The sequence below is a fragment of the Coptis chinensis genome, chromosome 3 (genome assembly GCF_015680905.1).
Source record: "Coptis chinensis isolate HL-2020 chromosome 3, ASM1568090v1, whole genome shotgun sequence".
Classification (NCBI taxonomy): domain Eukaryota; kingdom Viridiplantae; phylum Streptophyta; class Magnoliopsida; order Ranunculales; family Ranunculaceae; genus Coptis; species Coptis chinensis.
In genome coordinates, this window is record NC_141458.1 from 91,755,435 (window position 1) to 91,776,837 (window position 21,403).

General features: G+C 37.8%; 1 long non-coding RNA gene across 1 annotated transcript; it reads left to right on the forward strand.

The window, feature by feature from the left end:
- The first annotated feature begins 9,528 nt into the window (after nucleotides 1-9,528).
- LOC147511633 (uncharacterized) lies at nucleotides 9,529-10,352 on the forward strand. Its single transcript, XR_015217038.1, has 2 exons — nucleotides 9,529-9,870; nucleotides 10,050-10,352. It is a non-coding gene; the product is annotated as an uncharacterized LOC147511633 (long non-coding RNA).
- The last annotated feature ends 11,051 nt before the right edge of the window (nucleotides 10,353-21,403 follow it).

A 21,403-nucleotide genomic window follows, 5' to 3' on the forward strand; every position in this document is an offset into this window, starting at 1 on the left:
GGTGTTAATTATCAAGTTGGGGTTTTCCCATCGTACTTTTGGCTGTCATGTGATATGTTCTTATTATGATTTTGACACTCTATTGACTGCTCTACACACTTATGTTTATGACTTTCATTTTTTAAGGTTTACTTGTGGTTATTTGGATTCGGTTATTTCAAGGTTTACCTCATAACTGTTTAAATGTGATTTTGAAGATAATTTCATTTTTATTTGATGATAAGTGACCAGGAAAATGGTATTATATTGAGATGATATTGCTAATTTTGTTTTTTTTTATTATTATATTTTATTATTAATTTATTTTTTATTCTTTTGATAAATGGGACATCACTTTTAAAGTGATTTATAGAGTTATTTTACATCACTTTACAAGTAATTTGAAATCTGAATGGAAAGTGATGTTAAACGTTATAACATCACTTGTGGACATCGATTAAAAAGTGATGCAAAGTTATAATATCACTTGTGGACATCAATTAAAAAGTGATGTGAAGTAACATCACTTGTGGACATCGTTTAAAAAGTGATGTGGAAAACCCTGACTTTTCACGTCGCCACCATTCACATCACTCTCAAAAGTGATGTCTTATACTTTTGACATCACTTTTTAAGTGATGGGAAATGCCATTTATGTTGTAGTGACAACTAGTTAGTTACAATTACAGACAGATGTCGACTTATCATTGGTTAATAATATCATGTAATTCCCAAGGGTAGCATTGAGCATGTGTGTGGAGTGCGACTACCCAGGACCTCATATCTTGAGGGCCCCAAAATTACCTATAATGTGTTGATTCTAAAATAAATCAAATTAATACAAAATTCTCGCGTAAATTATTGTCTCCATTAAAATAAGAATTGAAATATTTGTTTAACTAATTAAATTATGTTTCCAAAATAAAGCTTTAATTCTCCATTCAATTAAGTTAGACAGGCAGCTAAAATAAGGAAACCAAGAAAGAGGTAAAAAAAAATAAAGAAGACTGATAGTTTTTTATTCTTCTTCCACACAATTTCACACTCTCTAATTTTCACATTCCCTTGTTCCATCAAATTTTCTACTTCTATACTCTCAATAATTTTATTAGCTTCTTGGATAAATCTCAATTGGTTATTTTCTTCGTTTGAATCTTCTTCAACTAACTAAGTGAAAATTTACGTTTTTTTTTTAATCAATTTTCCATATATATACAGTATGCTTAGTAGATTATTTTGCTACTAAAACTATGAGAAGAGAAATATTTCAATGATATTCATTGTGTTGGTGTTTCTTAATTCTTTAAGTGTTGTTTTTGCAAGTATGTATGTATTGATTTACTCTTGTATCACATTGTCAAAAAAAAAAATTTTTGCTTTTATGGTCGAGGGCCCTATTTCGACATTATGCACAGGGCTCTATAAATCTCAAAGTCGCCCCTGGTAATTCCAATACACCCCCTCAAGCTGTTTGGGATGTGTAAATGTCTAATATTATCCTTTTGGATTATTAAGATATTACACCAAGTTAAGACTTAACTTTTAATTTAAGGTGAAGAAAGGGGATGGGTTTGTTTGTTGTTAATGGATGCTCTTCATGTGGATGAAGATGTATACGTATCCAGTCTGTATATTGGAAAATAGTAGTGAGGTGTGAGTTTGTAACTTAGGTTTGGATCAACTGACTAGACTGGAATCAAGCCACACATAGTTCTTGAGGGTGACTTTTATAGGCACTAGGAGTGTACTTCGGATGCGACACGTGTACTGATGAGTACAAATGTCCAATCGAGATGAGTGACATGTTTCCATAGGAGGCACATGGGTAGTAGTTATAAGCATTTAGGTTTATCTGAGTTGGCATAGGGTGTAATGATGGTGAGTCCTCCGTCTATAATGATTCATGTATTACGGTGGGAAGGAGGCTTATGGATAATGTTAGTAATGATGATAGTAAAAAGTGATGATGTCATGAGGTGGGGTTGAGTAACGAGTCGTTAGTGCTACAGAGTATGCAAATCTTCAGATGTAGTGAGTGCGTGGAGCCGTCTACAAGTGTGACAGGTATCCGTATGTTTAGGGTCGTGTTGTACGGAAAGAGTCATTGCATGTGAGTCTTGTGCACATCACGTGTCTGGTGGCATGTGAATTGTTGAATGTGAGTCTTGTGCACATCATGTGGTTGTGGGTTCGATCCCCACAAACGGCGCCAAATGTAAATGTCTAAAATTATCATTTTGGATTATTAAGACATTACACCAAGTTAAGACTTAGCTCTTAAGTTAAGGTGAAGAAAGGGGATGGTTTAATTTGTTTGTTGTTAATTAATACCTACTCTTCATGTGGATGAAGATGCCTACTTATCCAGTCTGTATATTGGAAAATAGTAGTAAGGTGTGAGTTTGTAACTTAGGTTTGGATCAATTTACTAGACTAGAATCAAGCCACACGTAGTTCTTGAGGGTGGCTTTTATAGGCACGCATTATGAGTGTGCTTCGGATGCGACAAGTGTACTAATGAGTACAAATGTGCGGTCGAAATGAGTGACATGTTTCCATAGGAGGCATGTGGGTAGTAGCTATAGGCGTTTAGGCTTATCTGAGTTGGCATAGGGTGTAATGATGGTGAGTCCTCTATAATGATGGTGGATGGTTGTAGTGATTCATGTATTACGACATTGTTTGGGCCCCACCTTCGGTGTGTTCCCAGACTTGGACTCCAACCCAACATATGTCTAGACTCCGTCCGGCCCAATAACTTTCTGGATCCGGCCAAGCATTCCAAATTCAACCCAACACTTTTCCGAATCTGGCCCAACACCTTTTCGAATTCCGGCCTGACACTCCGAATCCGACCGAACACCTTTCCGGACTCCGACCCAACACTCTGGATCCGACCCTACACATTTCCAGACTCTGGCCCAACATTCTAGATTCAACCCAACATGATTCCGAACTTGGTCCATATCCAAATGTGTACAGGTGCATCTGGCACAGATTTAATTGAACATGCACATTCTGGTCAACAGAGGACAAATAAGTACGAAAAAATATCTTATTTAGGAGATAAAGATGAACCAAATCTTTACAGGTTTGGGAGTTATAGTGGAATCCGGATCTTGGAATCCAGACCTTTCCAATAAGAGAGTTTGCTCTCACTTTCATAACTACGTAAGCAATACTGCTGAGACTTGATCCCTATTTCCGGACTTGGGTACGTAGGCAGCCATCAGAGATTCAGTCTCACCTTCTCCATCAATCCATCCACTACTCACAACCCTAATTGTGTTTGGGAATTTCTAGTCCAAACATTTGGCGCCGTTTGTGGGTTTTTTCGAATATACCACATCGTATTCAGAAAAGCCACAACTTTTTCAAGAAGAATGGTAATCTCCCATGACGATCAATAATAAGAAGAAATGAGATTAGTATGAGATCAGTCTCACACTACATTAGCCTAAAAGTTCGAAATCAACAAGTCGGTCATCTGTATGCATCATCAATATATTTTGGGCTCCAGACTTTTTTTTTTTTTTTTATAAATGGGCACTTATGTACATTTCAAGTTCCAGTACACTTATCCGGACACATCCATAACTAGTTTTCATCTGTGATATATTTCAAAGAAAAAATCAGTTCTCAGTATCAACGTGAGATCTACAGATATTTTCATCTACATTAAGTAGCAACTTCAATTATTATTGATCATAATCATCTGAAAGTTGTTATGTAAATCACAGAGATTTTCTTTCATAATACTACAAATAACTGTTACTATAAATAGCTCCTATTTAATCAATTCATGGGCTATTAGCTATTATTTTCTCATCAACATCTGAGAGCTAAGTATTTACATATCCTTTTTTTACTTGAATACATTAGGGTTTTAAGTATGAATCTTAAATTATCGAGTCCGGACTCATATATTCATATCTCTTATCTGTCTCGTGTGACTAGCTTATTTACTGTATGACACTACATATTCTTTTTTCGGCCTTTTTATTAGGACCATGTTAATATGTCACCTGAATAATCTAAAAGCTGAACCTTAAATTTATTAATTTGCCACAATATTACTGTATGATATTGGCAGAGTATGTTGTTGTGCAAATTAATATGCTACCATTGGTACTCTTTTAGGAAGCAATTTCACTGTCCATTAATTATTGTATCGATTATGGCTTACCTAGTTCATACTTGATATTGATCACTATATACAATTCTCTATGCACGTCTCAACTTTGTTCATACATGCGCAACTCGTGAGAGAGTCCAAACCATCAAACTTTTATGTCATGAGCTTGACAACATATTATACACAAGACCTTAAGTAATGGTCATCCGGACCTAGTTTTGAGGTCAAATGAAATTAGGACTGTTATTAGTCTGATCGGCACCCAGCTGATAGAACTGTTATCTGTTTATATCTGTTATGAGCAAATTCATTATTTTAAATGAACCTTGCGTTTTGCATTTCTGTGGTTGTAGACTTATTCGGATTTTTTTATCTGGAATTATGTTCGGAATTTGCTCCGGATTTTTTGTCCGGAATTATTTCCTCAACAAACTGTCCGAAATTTTCCAAAAGCATAGTCTGGCGATTTGCGAAACCATGACCATCCACATCATACACGCCAGATCTTAAACCAATGAATGTACGTTGTGAAGGACATCCCAGCAACCTCACAACATTAGCAACAAGATCATCAACAAAATCCAGATGAGCTTCATGCAGAGATACTAAGGCTTACTAAAGAGAATGAAAAATCTCCAGAATGCTAGGGGTAAAAGGCCTAGGATTCCTTCTCCAAATGGTTCTAAACAACATTCATCAACACCAAGAAGGATTCGCAATGTTACTAATGATAGGCGAGAACCAGTTCCTCTAGCACGATCCAACAAGCTAGGCTCTGAATCTCATGATTCAACCATAAGGACAGGTTCCGGACATAGAGTTCGGACTCCTGAAAACTCTCCTCGTCCCGTCATTCCGGACGGATAAATTTTGATCCACACGGTCATCGACATCGAGTTCTGACTCCACCCCACATGTTCACAAATATGATCGGCGTGACCATTCACCCTGACGCAACTTCTAGGAAGAATATAATGTTGGATTCGATCACAGGACTATAGAAGATATTGTAGCAAGAGCAATCAGACGAAAAAGTACTCGCAATAACCAAATCAGAGACTTAGTAGTGATAGGTTTCCAGCATTATCCATTATCAGATTACATTCGTAACTATCAGATAAGTGTTGTCCATTTTTCAATACAATTACATTAAACTCCACTTAGACTTCTGAGTGACAAAGAGCTTTTGATAACCTCAAAGATTATCTTTCCTCACCGCCAGTATTGGTAAGTCCTAAAATTGGTCAGCTAGTAGGAGTATATCTTCCAACAACTTATATTGCACTAAGCGCAGTGCTTTTTGTTGAAGTTCCGAAAGAGAAGTCAATTTTCTTTATAAGTAAGACTTTAATAGGATAGGACCATCCGGGTTCATACAGAGGACCCTCTTTGAAAAGCTCTTGCTAATGCTCAGGACACAAGTAGACTTGCCCTATGGTAGTCTTATCTCTGTACATATAAGATCATATATGAACCACGTTGTGCAGAAAAAGGACACGCTCTGGCATCCTTAATTGCTGACTTTCCAGTTGATGATGTTTCTTTTGTTATCATTCCAGACCAGGCAGACAAAGCTGCAGCCACTGCTCAAACTGAAGAAACATCTCTCGGGAGCGACAACCTCCCCTCGAAGCAAATTTCATGGAAAATCTACACTAACGGTTCTCAAAATCAATCTGCATCAAGCATTGGATGTGTACTTATTTGTCCTGAATGATTACAGATAGAAATTTTGTTATGCCGGGATTTAAAGCGTCTAACAATGAAACGGAGTATGAAGCAACAATTTTCAGAATGAAGACAGCTATTAATTTGGGGGCGACTGATATTGCCATTTTCACAGACTCACCAACCAATTTGGAGGTATATATAGAGCTAAGGATGAAAGAATGGTCACGTACCTAGATTTATTCATTATTTGGCAAGAGGATTCAGATCTGTATCTATCACAAATAAATCAAGAAATGATGTGAAGCATGCAGATGCTTTGGCTTATCTTCTTTCAGCAGCAACAGATTGCAAGGAACCCCAGACAATACAAGTTGAATATCAGGAGCAACCCAACATCGAGTTCACCACTCTTAACCACAAAGAAGTTTATGCTGCTGAATATTTAGCACTACAAGTATTGTACTCTGCACAAGCCTCATATGCAGTACGGACAAGAAAAAGGATGCGCGAGGAAGTTGAAATAACTGGGGGCGACATTGATAGTGAAATGTCCAGTCTGTTTTGTTTCCGGACAATAATTTAAGTGTTAGCAAACACACACTTTAAGAACCGAGTGCAGACACTTGCAAAACTACTTTGTTTCTGGACAAAAATCTAAGTGTTGGCAAATGCAGTGCGCACTTAAACAGCCGAGTGCAAACACTTGCAGAACTATTTTGTTTCTGAACAAAAATTTAAGTGTTAGCAAATGCGCACTTAAACAGCCGAATGCATTGCAGAACTATTTTGTTTCCGGACAAAAATCTAAGTGTTAGCAAATGCCAATGCACACTTAAACAGGCGAGTGTAGACACTTGCAAAATAATTTTGTTTCCGGACAAAAATTTAAGTGTTAGCAATCGCGCACTTAAACAATCGAGTGCTGACACTTGCAAAACAATTTTGTTTCCGGACAAAAATTGAAATGTTAGCAAATGCGCATTTAAACAACCGAGTGCAGACACTTGTAAAACAATTTTGTTTCCGGACAAAAATTTAAGTGTTAGCAAATGTACACTTAAACAACCGAGTGCAGACACTTTCAAAACAATTTTGTTTCCGGACAAAAATTTAAGTGTTAGCAAACGTACACTTAAACAACCGAGTGCAGACACTTGGAAAACAATTTTGTTTCCGGACAAAAATTTAAGTGTTAGCAAATGCCAATGCGCACTCTGAAAGCCAAGTGTAGACACTTGCAAAGTAGTTTTGTTTCCGGATAGAATAAATATAAGTGTTTGCTAATGCGCACTTAAGGCCAAGTGTAATCATTTACAGTAATTTAGTTTCATTTCAGAGAATAAGTGGTCAAATGTTAGCCAACTTGCACTTGTTAAGCCAAGTACTGTCGCTTGCACAAATCTAGACTCATTCTGGTAGTCCAATCAAGATTTTATCATTATTATTATTTAATGATATGATAATACACTTTACTTATTTCTTTGCCACATGAGTTTCACCCAAGTAACAAAGAGGGGGCGTTGTTTGGGCCCCACCTTCGGTGTGTTCCCAGACTTGGACTCCGACACAACATCTGTTCGGACTCCGTCCGGCCCAATACCTTTCCAGATCCGGCCAAACATTTCGAATTCAACCCAACACTTTTCCGAATCCGGTCTAACCTCATTTCGAACTCCGGCCCAACACTCCGGATCCGGCCCAACACTCCGTATTTGGCCCAACACCTTTCTGGATTCCAGCCCAACACCTTTCTAGACTCCGGCCCAACACTCCGGATCCTGCCCTACACATTTCCGAACTCCGGCCCAATATTCTGGATTCAACCCAACATGATTCCGGACTTGGTCCATATCCAAATATTTACGAGTGCATCTGGCACAGATTTAATTGGACATGCACATTCTGGTCAACATAGGACAGATAAGTATGAAAAAATATCTTATTCAGGAGATAAAGATGAACCAAATCTTTAAAGGTTTGGGAGTTAGAGTTGAATCCAGATCTTAGAATTCGGACCTTTCCAATAAAAGAGTGTGCTCTCACTTTCAGAACTAAGCAAGCAATACTACTTAGACTTGATCCCTGTTTCCGAACTTAGGTACGTAGGCAGCCATCAGAGGTTCAGTCTCACCTTCTCCATCAATCCATCCAATACTCATAACCCTAATCGTGTTTTGGAATTTCTAGTCCAAACAGGCATGAAGGAGGTTTATGGATAATGTTAGTAATGATAACAGTAGCAGGTGATGATATCATGAGGTGGGGTCGAGTGACGAGTCACTAGTGTTATAGAGTATGCGAGTCTTCAGATGTAGCGAGTGCTTGGAGTCGTCTACAAGTGTGACGGGTATCCATATGTCTGGGGTAGCATTGTATTGAAGGAGTCAACGTATGTGAGTCTTGTGCACATCACGTGTCTGGTGGCATGTGAATCGTTGTAGGTAAGTCTTGTGCACATCACGTGGTCATGGGTTCGATCCCCACAGACGGCGCCAAAAGTAAATGTCTAAAATTATCATTTTGGATTATTAAGACATTACACCAAGTTAAGACTTAGCTCTTAAGTTAAGGTGAAAAAAGGGGATGGTTTAATTTGTTTGTTGTTAATGCCTGCTCTTCATGTGGATGAAGATGCCTACGTATTCAGTCTGTATATTGGAAAATAGTAGTAATGTGTGAGTTCGTAACTTAGGTTGGGATCAATTGACTAGACTAGAATAAAGCCACATGTAGTTCTTGAGGGTGGCTTTTATAGGCATTAGGAGTGTGCATCGGATGTGACATGTGTACTGATGAGTACAGATATGCGGTGGAGATGAGTGACGTGTTTCCATAGGAGGCACGTGGGTAGTAGTTGTAGCCGTTTAGGCTTATCTTAGTTGGCATAGGGTGTAATGATGGAGTCCTCCGTAATGATGGTGGATGGCTGTATTAGTTCATGTATTACAGCAGGAAAAAGGCTTATGGATAATGTTAGTAATGATGACAGTAGCAGGTGACGATGTCATGAGGTGGGGTCGAGTGACGAGTCACTGGTGCTGCAGCGTATACGAGTCTTCAGATGTAGTGAGTGCTTGGAGTCATCTACGAGTGTGACGGGTATCTGTATGTTTAGGGTCGCGTTGTACTGAAGGGATTGTTGCATGTGAGTCTTGTGCACATCACAAGTTTGGTGGGATGTCCATTACATGATGTAATCCAAATAAGCTTCTTAAAGATATGCTTAAGGACCAAGAAGAACTTTAAGCTTATGTTATGGAATATTGAATCTCGTGGATAACACACCCGTCGTAAGAATATCAACTGTTTGATTTTGAGTACATATATATTGTAGTTTAAGTGCTCCACTTGTGACTTTCTCCTTGATGGAATGATAGTCCACCTCTATATGTTTCGTTCTGGCATGAAAGACTACATTTAAAGATAGAGCCATTATTGCACTGAGATTGTCACACCATAGTAATGGTGGTTGAGATAAGAAAACTCCGTGTTCTTTTAAAAGAGTGCCGAGCCAAGCAACTTATGTTGTTGTTGAAGCATGTGCTCTTAATAGATCATAATATAATTCTGGAGATACTAATAATATATGATTGAATCCATTCTTAGTAGATTTATATTCTGTAACAAAATCTTTCCTTCTTGTGAGATATTATTCTCATTTTGTAATATTCTGTATGATTATAAATACTAATGATATAAGTAAAGACTCTCAACATAAGTGAGAGATCTTCTTTTCAATTATCAAAGCCTTTGCATGGTATCAGAGCCAATACTCTTCTATTAGATATGTATACATTTAAGATCAATATCATGGCCAACAATTCATTCTCACTATGCCAGCAAATGCTACTTCCGTTATGCTGCAAGTCGTAATAACAATGCAGGTAATACCATGACTGGTACTACTCAGTCCTTTGCAGGTCTCCATATGAACCTATAATCCACTCAAGCAATAACCTCTTCTCACCATGGTGACTATCAATGGATACCGGACACTAGTGCGACCTCGCATATGACTTTCGACCCGACCATGCTGCAACAATCTGAAAATTACTCTGATTCTGACCAGGTCCTTGTCGGTGATGGTATGAGACTCTCTATCTCTGATATTGGTTCAATATCTATTCCAACATCTACTTCTCAATTATCTCTTAACAAAGTCTTGGTAGTACCAAGTATTACTAGAAATTTGTTATCTATTTCTAAGTTAACTCGTGATAATAACTGCTATGTGGAATTTTTCCCTTGGGGTTTTTCTATTAAGGATCTGTAAACAGGAACAGTGTTGTTGAAATGACCACTTAAAGGTGACCTCTATGCTTTTCCAAAGGAACATGACTCTTCAAAGTACAGATGTAGCCTATCTTGGAGCTCAAGCACCTGCACATGTATGGCACCAACGACTAGGACATCCATCCTCTCGAGTTCTCAATCAGATTAGAAGTACTGAGAATTTACAATTTTCTGAGTTTTTAAATGTCAATAAAGTGTGCGAGTTTTGTCAAATGGCAAAGAGCCACAAATTGCCTTTTAGTCTTTCAAATAGACAATCTAATTCACCTATTTAGTTGGTACATTGTGACTTATGGCTTCTCTAATTCCTTCTCTTAGTGGCTTTCGCTATTATATAGTATGTGTGGATCACTTTAAAGTGATGGCTGAAAACTTGTTTTCAAGTACTGTCAAATATTTTCAAAGTTATGGGGCACTTGAGCTGACACGTGGTACTTTCAAGCAATTTTTAGATGAATGTGGTATAGCTTCTCGAATATCATGTCCTCATACGCAAGAGCAGAATGCCATAGCTGAGCGAAAGCACAAACATATCACCGAAATGGGACTGTCATTGCTTTTTGAAGCACACTTGCCTAAGAAATATTGGCTTGAAGCCTTTATGACTGCAATGAATCTCATTAACCGGCTTCCCACGCCAGTACTACAAGGTCGTTCGCCCCATGCGGTCTTGTATGGAACAGCTCCAAAGTATTCACTTCTCAAAGTCTTTGGCTGCCAATGCTTTCCATGTTTGCGCCCATATAGACAAGACAAACTCAGTCCAAAATCAAGTTCTTGCATCTTTTTGGGTTATAGTTTGGAACACAAAGGTTATCGATGCCTTGAACCTCGAAGCGAACGGATATACATCTCCAGGCATGTCATATTTAATGATACTAAGTTTCCGTACAAAGATAGTCACAATTCAACACAATCTCCTTCTACAAACTCTACTATGGTTTTACCTATACCAGTTCCAATCTCATCTACGCAAGAGGCACCTCAAGAGCCAACCCAACCTATTCAAGAAGCACCTCATGAACTTAGTATAAGTGCTGATCCAGTGGGAAACATTAACCTACACTACTAAAAAAAAATGGTTTTATATCGGCTAAAAAGTGATATAAAAGACTTATTATATCGGTTTTTCAATAAACTTCAAACCGATATAAGTACCCCCGATATAACAGATAACCATAACCGATATAATAAGTGTCTCTTTCTAGATCGGTTAAACATGAACTGATGTAATAATCTTATGTATTTATAACATAAATTCATTAAAAAATTGATATAACTAATTGAGAAAACCGATATAAAAAAGAGTTATTATATCGGTTTTTATATTGTTTGTTATATCGGTTTTGATATTTGTCTGTTATATCGGTTTTTGTAAAATTGTTTAATATCGGTTGTTTTGTAACCGAAATAATATTATTATTATTATTTTTTTTAATATTAAAACCAATTGCAGCACCACAAAATAACCTCCAATCTCACAATATACCAAACATCCTTGTAGTAAGCTAACAAAATAAGACTTGCATAAGAAAGCTTGCTATAGACAATTTTCCACTGAAAAAGTATGTGTTGCACTTTCATGTACAAAAAGTTAAAACAAAACAAAAAATCAAAAGTAACACAGGATGCCTCCATGTAAAGCTTCCTCAATTAGTTCTCTAACTTCCATTCCATGCATGTACAAAAAAAAATTAAAACTAAACAAAAAACCAAAAGTAGCACATGATGTCTCCATGTAAAGCTTCCCCCATTAGTTCTCCAATGAAAAATTTACCTACACGGCATAAATCAAGCACTTCATCAATACTTTGCAAGAGAAGCCTAACAAAATAATACCAAGCACGTACACCAAGAAATTAAACATGTAACTACTAAACTCCAAGATAAATCGCCAACCTAACATTGAATATTATTTTACACTATTTCACACATGGCAAATAAGTGTAGTAGTGTAAGTGTAAGTGTTTACTTAAGTGTAAGTGTAGTAGGAATAGACAAGTCTAACTCTTGTCCTTAATAGGAATACAAATCTTGGAGGTAAGCTTGTTTTAGGTCATAAAGGGAATAGGTTTCATGCCATCAAGAAAGACAAACATGCATTCATGCTAATTAAGAGCCAAAAGCATAGGAAGTACCTATTCTCCATGGTTGATAAAATCCAAAATGTATTCAACTAACTCCAAACGAATATCATTAAGCTCCTCGCGTCTTAGGTATGTCGCTACTTCCCCAAGTTCTTTCAACTTAGATTTTGTCGACACCGCGAGGATCTTCCATAAGGTGCTTCATAAATTTCATTCCATAAACGCCGCATTCCTTATTCCCTGTTTGTTTAGGGCACTACATAGAGATGAAAAAAAAGTCACACCTGAGGATTAAACTATGTGGTATATCATCAACACAACTATTCATTCCTCACCTTCACCAATTCCCAAGTCGGTTCCTTTAGTTCTTTTTCCCATTTCCATAGCTGCCACTTTCATCGCTTCACACAACGTATCCATTACGACTTAGTATTTTAAAAATGAAGCCTTGAAAAAAAACAAACAAGAAAAATGAACTACTCACTCATTCACTATGAACTTTACATCCAAATCAATAGCCTTTTCAAGTACCATGGAGTCCAACCAAAACACTACCATTGATGTCATATCAATGACTAACAAAAGCCAATGACCCTAAAGCCACAAAAGTGGACGGATTAAATGACAAGTAAGATTTAATTACATGCAAGTGGTTAAAATTAAATAACTAGTAAGATACATTGAACACACATGAATATACAATACATACACACTTACATGGTGGAGTATGGCACAAAAATCAATTGATCCTTTCTCACAACTTTCATTCTCTTTATCAGGGTTATGTTTCATCTCTTCTCTATCTCCAAAATCATTGAAATGTGAAGGATGGAAGAATCCATATTTTGCTCGAGAACTTTCAAATCGGTCGTAGAGAAACCTAAAAAAATAAGTATAGTAAATTAAATGGCAATACCACCCAATGTATAAAATATTCCTCTTGAGACAAATAGTTTACCTTAAGTATCGCAGTCATTGAGTTAACCTCAAGCTTCTTCATGTTACAAACATCTAACAAATCAGATTTTAAGAAATAATTGAATGCTATCTCTTCTTCAAACACCCCTTCTCAAGTGGAATACTTATTTGACTTGATTTCATCATTTTTTCTATAATCTTGCCAAACTTTTGGAGTGACTTGCCACTTCACCATTAGGCTGCGAGAAGAATCATCAACCATATCCTACAATCAAGTAAAAGCGTTAAAGTTAGTTACGATAGTTCTAAAAGCATAACTAATAAAATTTGGAAAATATATTTTACCTTATCACCTACTATCACCCACTTTTCGGGCCAAGCCACAAATGAGTTGTGTGCATCTAAAATAGAGGTCAAAACACCAATGCATGTGTATAGGGGATAGGGAATCGGGACACAATACACAATCAATCGACACTTTTACATTGTGCTCCCCTAAAGGAAGATTGTGAATTTTTCTAATGGTCCCGCCTTCTCATAAACCTTTCCTTTGGCAACAATCTTGTCCTTTGATCCCAAAGTCAATCTACAATTCTGCATCTATCAAATAATACATACAAGTATTAAATAATAATGTATATGATAGAATGAAACTAATGTTGGATATAATTTCACAATTTAGCCCATAAAACATACTTTTGGGATACTAAACTCAATATTTGACGCTGCCTTGTCCACTTTTGAAGTACCACCATCTTCAAACTACATGTAAGAGATAGTGAAAGTTAATAAATAAAGACAAAGCAACATTGCATAAATTTCTACTAAACCAAAAAGCTAACAATAGGGACCATTTCTTGAAACACAAGATCGCGACATAACTAACTTAAGTATCAATGATCTAGTAATCCTTTTTTGCAGCGTTTAGTTAAAAATACGCAAGTTCCTTGTTTCTTATCCAAAACCTTCGCTATTCTATTCCTTTTCGGCAAAACATCCCTCTCTCGTTGTGGAAGAACACCGCTTCATCATCCTACTCATCCAATCCTTGTGTATGGTTTTAGTCATTGCATTGCTAAAATCCTACAATGAACACACGATGTGAGTTCAACAGTGATGGTAAAACAAATCTTTAGAAGAACCATGAGTTCCCGGTTTGTGAATGTTCGAACTTCCCACCTCTCCAATCCTTACATTCCAACGTCAAGAACAAACACACAACATGGTGGATAGTCACCATATGCAAGGAGTGAATCACGATGAAATCCGGGAGCTCAAACAAGAAATTGGAACAAAGCTGCTTCAGGTCAAAAGGAGGTGCATGTAGAAAACTCTGTAACCATACCTGAGAGTAGCATGTTTAGAAATGAAATAGGGGAAGAAATCACCAGTCTTCCCCGGGCTACAACTAACAAACCCAAAATGAGAGAGTGGAGGCGGTTGATCAGCGAGAGAGAGGAATCAGCTGAGAGAGAGGTACCAGCTGAGGTAGAGGAGCAGTCAGGTTGTAACATTAATGAGGAAGTGGACACGGGGCTTTTGGAGAGAGCAGTTGTCTCAGGTAACAGTGTAGGCTCTATGGCAGTAAGGGAGGAAGTGCGCCGGATTGAGGTTGTGTCAGAAAGAGAGGAACAAGTTGAGAGAGAGGAGCTGCTAGGCAGAAACTCTTATGAGGAAGTGGGCATAAGAAGTTCAGGAAGAGATGTTGTCTCGTAGGTAGTAGTCGTAATCGATAGCGATAAAGAGAGCTTGTGATTCGGGTCGAGGTAGTGGCGAAGCATCAGCCAGTAGAGTATAGTGAGTCCGAGGAAAAACAGGGGCGGGGAGAGGTGAGATAGAGAGGCCGTAAGGAGTTCTCCGATCGATTGCTAGTGCAGATCAATCGGCTAGAAGGCAGATTAGATCTCCGCCAGTTGCTATAATGGGTAAAGGAGAGGAGTCGAGAATTTACCTATGGAATGATATCAAAATATTGTGTGTATTGAAAAACCGTTTTCTTTCACTTTCTATTGTATTGTATGAGTTTGAGAGGTATGCTTTCGGCCTTGTTTCTTAAAAAGGAATGAACAAAACTGAACCTCAAACGAATTTCTTGGACTAGTCAAATTAAACCACAAATTCCACTCCAACAAATCTTGGTCGTCCAAGAGATTTAGAGTGAATGACCCAACGCTATCTTGCCCTCGGAGTTTCAAGAGATTCCGAGTTCACTTAAAATTGGAGGAAGGTATATTTATTTGGTTAGTGTGTAATTTATCTTATTGACAAATTTGTGGTCTTTATCAAACCGTTATAATAACTACTTCATTTTGTTGTGTTCTTAGTTTTGTTGTCCTAATCAAATACTTTTTATGTAGAAACTAGCCTGACCTACAAAGATCGAGCATTGGGCTATTGTAAATTTCTCGGTTAGGCATGATGTACAATTGTTATGGAAAGATCTAGTTAAATCACGGAGAAACGAAAGGTATCGTGAGTTTCGGTATTTATATGTGTGCTAGTCTTGATAGTGTTTTGGTTACTCACAAGTTTGGTGGTTTCTTGCGGTTGGGTAAAAGGATCCTTGTGTGGTAAATGAAGAGAATCCTTCGTTAGAACTGAATCTCCATGCTAGGGTGGAAAACATGTTTGAACAAATGAAAGGAAAACTTAAAGAAGCCCCTCGGTTTCTTCTTTGTTTTGTGCCGGAGAGGAAAAATCCAGTTATTTATGGTAACAGCGATGCTATATAGTGGTAACGGAGAACAAATCTGCGGGAGCAATGAGGTGGTTACGGGGATCAATTGAGGCGGATCGAATAATCGAGGGGCTGTGATAGTACAGAGGAAAGCACGACGGAGTGGTGGATTTAAACATGATGAAACATGTTTAAATCTTGGGTTTAGTTCTTGGTTTAGTTTTACATCTATATTTACTGGTTTAGTTTTACATTTTATCAATGCCATTTCTAAATACCTTGTCGATTTAAACATGATGAAACATGCTTTGAAGTTTGAACTATCTATCCCTTCTTAGATTTGCATGTAGATATGCATAAAGTGTATCCGAATGTGTATAAATTCCAAATTTTCAGCCTCTAGTATTGATAGTTTGATCCTAATTTTCAAAACAACCTACTTTGTTATGCTTTCTCCAGCTTGATTCACTAAAAGCCTAAGGAGAGCACGGTGATCGACAGAGTCACAGAGGTATGGGCTTGATCACGGCAAAGGTGATAGAACGTTGGGAGAGATAGTCGGTAACCTTAATATCTCTAGAGATGGTTAGGAAGCATGAAGTGAAAGCACTAATGAAGCTCAAGCACCCAAACCAGATCTAAGCACTTGGAGTCACTCTTGAAAGTCTCGTGTATGGTTCCCTCATCTGCCATTTTTTTTCATTCCACTGCGCAGGAGGAGGAAGAGGAAGAAGATGGGGCTGGTCGAACAATGAATATCCGGACTCAATCGCTTAGGTCGTTACTGGCAAAGGAAGGAGGGTGTTCACGAAACTAGGTTACCACGGAAAAGGTTTGCCATAACCACTTCACCATACTTCCATAAGTTTGATCATCACAGCTTGCGGCAAAGGGACTGGACTCTACTTCCCTTCCTCGTATCTATGTCGATCTCGAGATGTATGAGCGGCGGGATCTCGCTTCATTTTACTTCATAAACTAGCTCTACCATTGCTTCCTCCGCTACTATACTCTTTGTTGGGTTCTCGACCCGGATCGGATAAACAACTCCGCACAATCCATTTGGATCAACCACCCTATGTCTTTGGGAATTAGGGTTTACTGGCTTAGATCGAAAGGTAAGTAAAGTCGAGAACCGCCCAATCCATGGATCGTATGTCGGATCTCGGATCAAGAAAAAGGGCCTATTATGGCCACCCCCGCTCTATAGTCGTTTCATGCGGTTGTTAAAACACATTATAAGCCCCTTGTAGCTTTTTGCTCGTGTCGTGTATCGATTTCTTCCCTTATATCTCCGGACTTGTTTATGAGCGCACGCGAGTCATGAAATTTCATCCGCGGGGGTTTCCATTTGTTTCTTTTTAAAAGCCTCTTTAGGATTATGGGTAGAGTCGATCAAAGATCTACTCCGCAATCCCACATACTAAGCGTCCCAACGGGATGTTCAAGACAAGGTGATTACTAAAGAATGTCCCGTCGGCCCCAAATCAGCTTCATCACTAGTTGCAATAATGAATGCTAATGGCCTCTGATAAAGCATTTTATCATGATAAAATGGTTTTTCCTACTTAGTGAGCATTTACACAGTAGAACTTAATTTCTTTAGGCTCCTACACAAGGCGAGTGTAAACTTCGCGATCTTTGAAACTAAGATCGGTCTATTATTAAAGAGTTTTGTTTCCTACAGCTACACCCCCTCCTACAACTATATATCATCGTAGGCCCCCGGCAGAGGCAATCGACTTTCTTACCCAAAGAAGGATTTCAAAAGAGTACCGCTCTCTTTGCATATAAGTGATCTATAACTGTATAACATAGTTCCATTAACTATATATAAGATATCTTATACCATTCTGAGAACAGGGAGAGGTTGTCAGGGGAGCTTATGGAAGAGCATGTTAATGTCTTAGTGCCTTATCTTTAAAAAAAAAAAAAAAAAAAAAAAAAAAAAAAGGTTTGGCAAACTACCAATTTAACCTCTTGAGATGCCGCTACTATTGGATGCAACATTTTCTGAATGGTGGGAGTTATTTGTCTCTTTTTCCTTCACAATATGTTCTAAAACTCTCACCCTTTCCTGAGATTCATGTAATTGGGCCAACAGCTCCGCATTATACTTCTTTGTTCCTCGTTTTGGTATTTTGAAATAGGCCATTGGCGTGACATGCTTCCCTTCGCCTCTAACTCGCCCACAGTGCTCCGGGGTACCCAAAGCCATAGCAAGAACATCATTGCTTCCCTCAGTCACTACAATCCCCTCATCTACTTGCTTTTTCGGATCATCCTACAAATAATAATGAAACCAGTGAATCCCGAGCCATATGTATCGAGGTGATATAAAAATAGCTTGATGTATGGGCATGCAAAGCTGATCTTCCCTCTTGCCCGCAAAATAAAGAGCAATCGAAGGAAACCACCTCTTTGCTCAAACCATAAAATTAACACCGATGGAAACAGTTGGGAAGAATTCGGACCGCAAGCTATAGTTAAAAGGCGTTTGATACGTCACAACCTTGGGAAATCTTACAAAAAGTCCAAAACAGTTGACAATGGAAACTTACAATTTTCCTATTACTTCCCTTGTGGCGTCATTTGAATATTCGCCGTTTTTGTTTTGACGAGCCAATTTCCATTTGACACTCCTATCTTCATGATCAACAAAATGCCCCGTCTCTATATGGATTTTTTTTTCTACACATGAACCATAACAACACAATTAGACATCTAAGTTAGTTTAGTTTGAACGTAAGAAACTACTTAAAATAGTATTTACTAAATGTACTTACAATATCTTCTTCAAGACCCACATAGCCTGATCTGCTCAGTCGGTGTGTATACACATTATTGGATTGCCTTTCAGATTGTAGCAAGTTTAACTCCTTAAAAATTCCAAAGAAGAAAAGACATTAACATATGTATATATATCTAAAATACATTAACAGACAAAAGAAGTAGATATATACCTGGAACTCCGGGGTCAACATTGATTGCACAAATGCAGTCCAAACCATTATGTCAAGATATTTATACTTTGTAGGTGGCGCCACAAGTAGTTCGAGATCATCTTTGAATGGAAGTATGTACTTAGTAGTCAGAGTTGTCTTAAATGTCCTCCACTTGAGGCCAATATCAGATATAACTTGACCCCTCGTATTTGGATCCAACACAAATCTCGTCTATATCAAATGAATTAAATGGTAAGCCCGCAGAAAATTCATTCTAAAATATATAAATAACAGGCCGGAAAGCGCATATTTCTTTACCTGCATTGTAGCCCATAAATCTTTTTCCAATTGCCCTCCCCAAAATCTTTTAGTTTGCCAATCACTAAACGCGCGTTAAGGGGACCATTACTCTTGCCAAAGCCCCTTCATAACCAGCTATCTTCCTGCGTGCAGACCGCCGTGGTGTAGGCCTACCTTTTTTATCATACTACTCGTAATTACCTTTCCATCCCAATTCTTGGTCATCTCAAGCATTACAGGTTGTCCCCCTACTAGCTTTCCTTTTTTCTGAATGTGGGGTTGATCAACATTACTCGCTTGTTCCGTGATTCACCATTCCTTTCGATCCATTACTATGCTATGAAAAAACCATACATATCAATAAATATATTGTGCATGGCCTAGAATGGGTAAGTTCAACATGATACCTGCGAACAATGCGAGCATACGAGTATGAATAAACATAGTACAACAATGCAATGCGAGCATACGAGTATGAATAAACATAGTACAACAATGCACCGCAGAAATATATAGGAACAAAAGACACTTACACAAAAATCGCCCAATTACCATACATATAATCGCGATTACATGTCTTTGGGCATCAATTTTCAAAACAAACAAAAAAAAAAGATCATAAGACAAAAACGGACCGAAACTTGATAGCACCATGCAAAAAGATCTATCATTTAAATATCATTGTCGGTCCAAATCCCTCAACATCTTCACGTGTGTACATTTTCTCGGATTCATTTACAAAGATCCAAAGGTTCATCATAATGCACTACTTCAGATCGGGTATGATCTTCAATGCCAAACATCAAAGAGGTCTTCTTCATTGTCATCGGCATGATAGGTTCTTTGAGGAGTTGCTAGAGCAATGGACCATTTTCCATTGACCTGGATCGGTACATATAGAAGACTTTCTTTGCTTGGGAGGCTAAAATGAAAGAATCGGATTTATAGCCAATTCTAGAAAGATCAACTATGGTGAAACCCAACTCATCAACCTTAAAGCCATTCTTGTTGTCAACCCAATCACACTTGAACACCGGATTTTGAAATGACCATAATCAATCAACCATATTTCCTCAATAACACCATAGTATCTCGCCTTCTAAAATGGATTTTTATCCTTTGCACTAGAGACATGCATTGCAGTGGCTACTAGACTAACACCACTATTCCGACCCCATGAAGCATCAATGATCCTTTGTGGTAAAATGACAAAAATGCATTAATTGTGTAACCATGATATTTCATTACATGTATATCGGGACCTTGTGATACCCATCTCAAGATTTCTGAGATTTTGTTACCGAGACGCTACCATCTTCAAAAACCCTGTCCTTAAAATGTTAGCTACATTTATTAAATAGACACAAAACATGTTTTATCGCTGACAATTGTTACCTCGCTTTTGAGCCAAGAACTAAAAGAACGATTATGTTCATCTTGTAACCATTTCCCCGAACTTTGGACCGTCGGGGAAATGTTTTCTTTAGGTGGTTCATGTGTCTCCTAATAATTTTCCATACGAACCGCATGGTTAGCTCTAAAATTTCCATAAAGAATTAGAGTAAAGCGTAAAATTTGTAAGTCAAATAGTTAAAGTATAATTACTCAATATATGGTCAACAACACTTGTATTGTGCAATACATAGCAATGTGCTTGCTCCAAGGACTTAACATCACCGCAATAAAATCACCTCCCGGAGGATTCTTTCCAATACAATTTCAGATAGTGTGTTATTTTCAATGGGAGAAATTCCAACCGTGATCCAATCCAGAAGAACTCACTACAAAAACTCAACCGCTTCCTCGGCAATATAACATTCCTTCATGCAACCTTCTCCTTAATTAACGATTTCTTACTTGACCTTTTAACACCGACATATACCTAAAACACGAAACCACTCTTTACTTTAAATAATTTATATTAGTAATAATATTAGAAGAATATTTAATGTTCTTAATACCTCTCAAATCCATACATCCATCGAAGCAAATCGACCACTAAGTTTGACTTCTAACAAGATGGACGGTTAAATGAACCATAACATCAAAGAATGACGGTGGGGAAATATTTTTCTAGCAAACACAAGGTGACCACCGTGATTCTTCTGAACTTCAAGCAATCTAAGAACATCTACTACCTTCGCATATATAATTCATGGAAAATGAGCAGAATTTGATAAGTACAATCCTCACATGTTTTGGTAACACCGATCGTGATAGCCACGTGAAGTAATTGCTGCATCAACACATGACAATCATGAGATTTCATACCCCCAACTTCTTCGTTCAGTTACGTATTGCTCCTTGGGAAATCTTCTGAAAAGATCCAAAAGCAGTTGACAATGGAAACTTACAATTTTTCCTATTACTTCCCTTGTCATTTGAATATTCGCCGTTT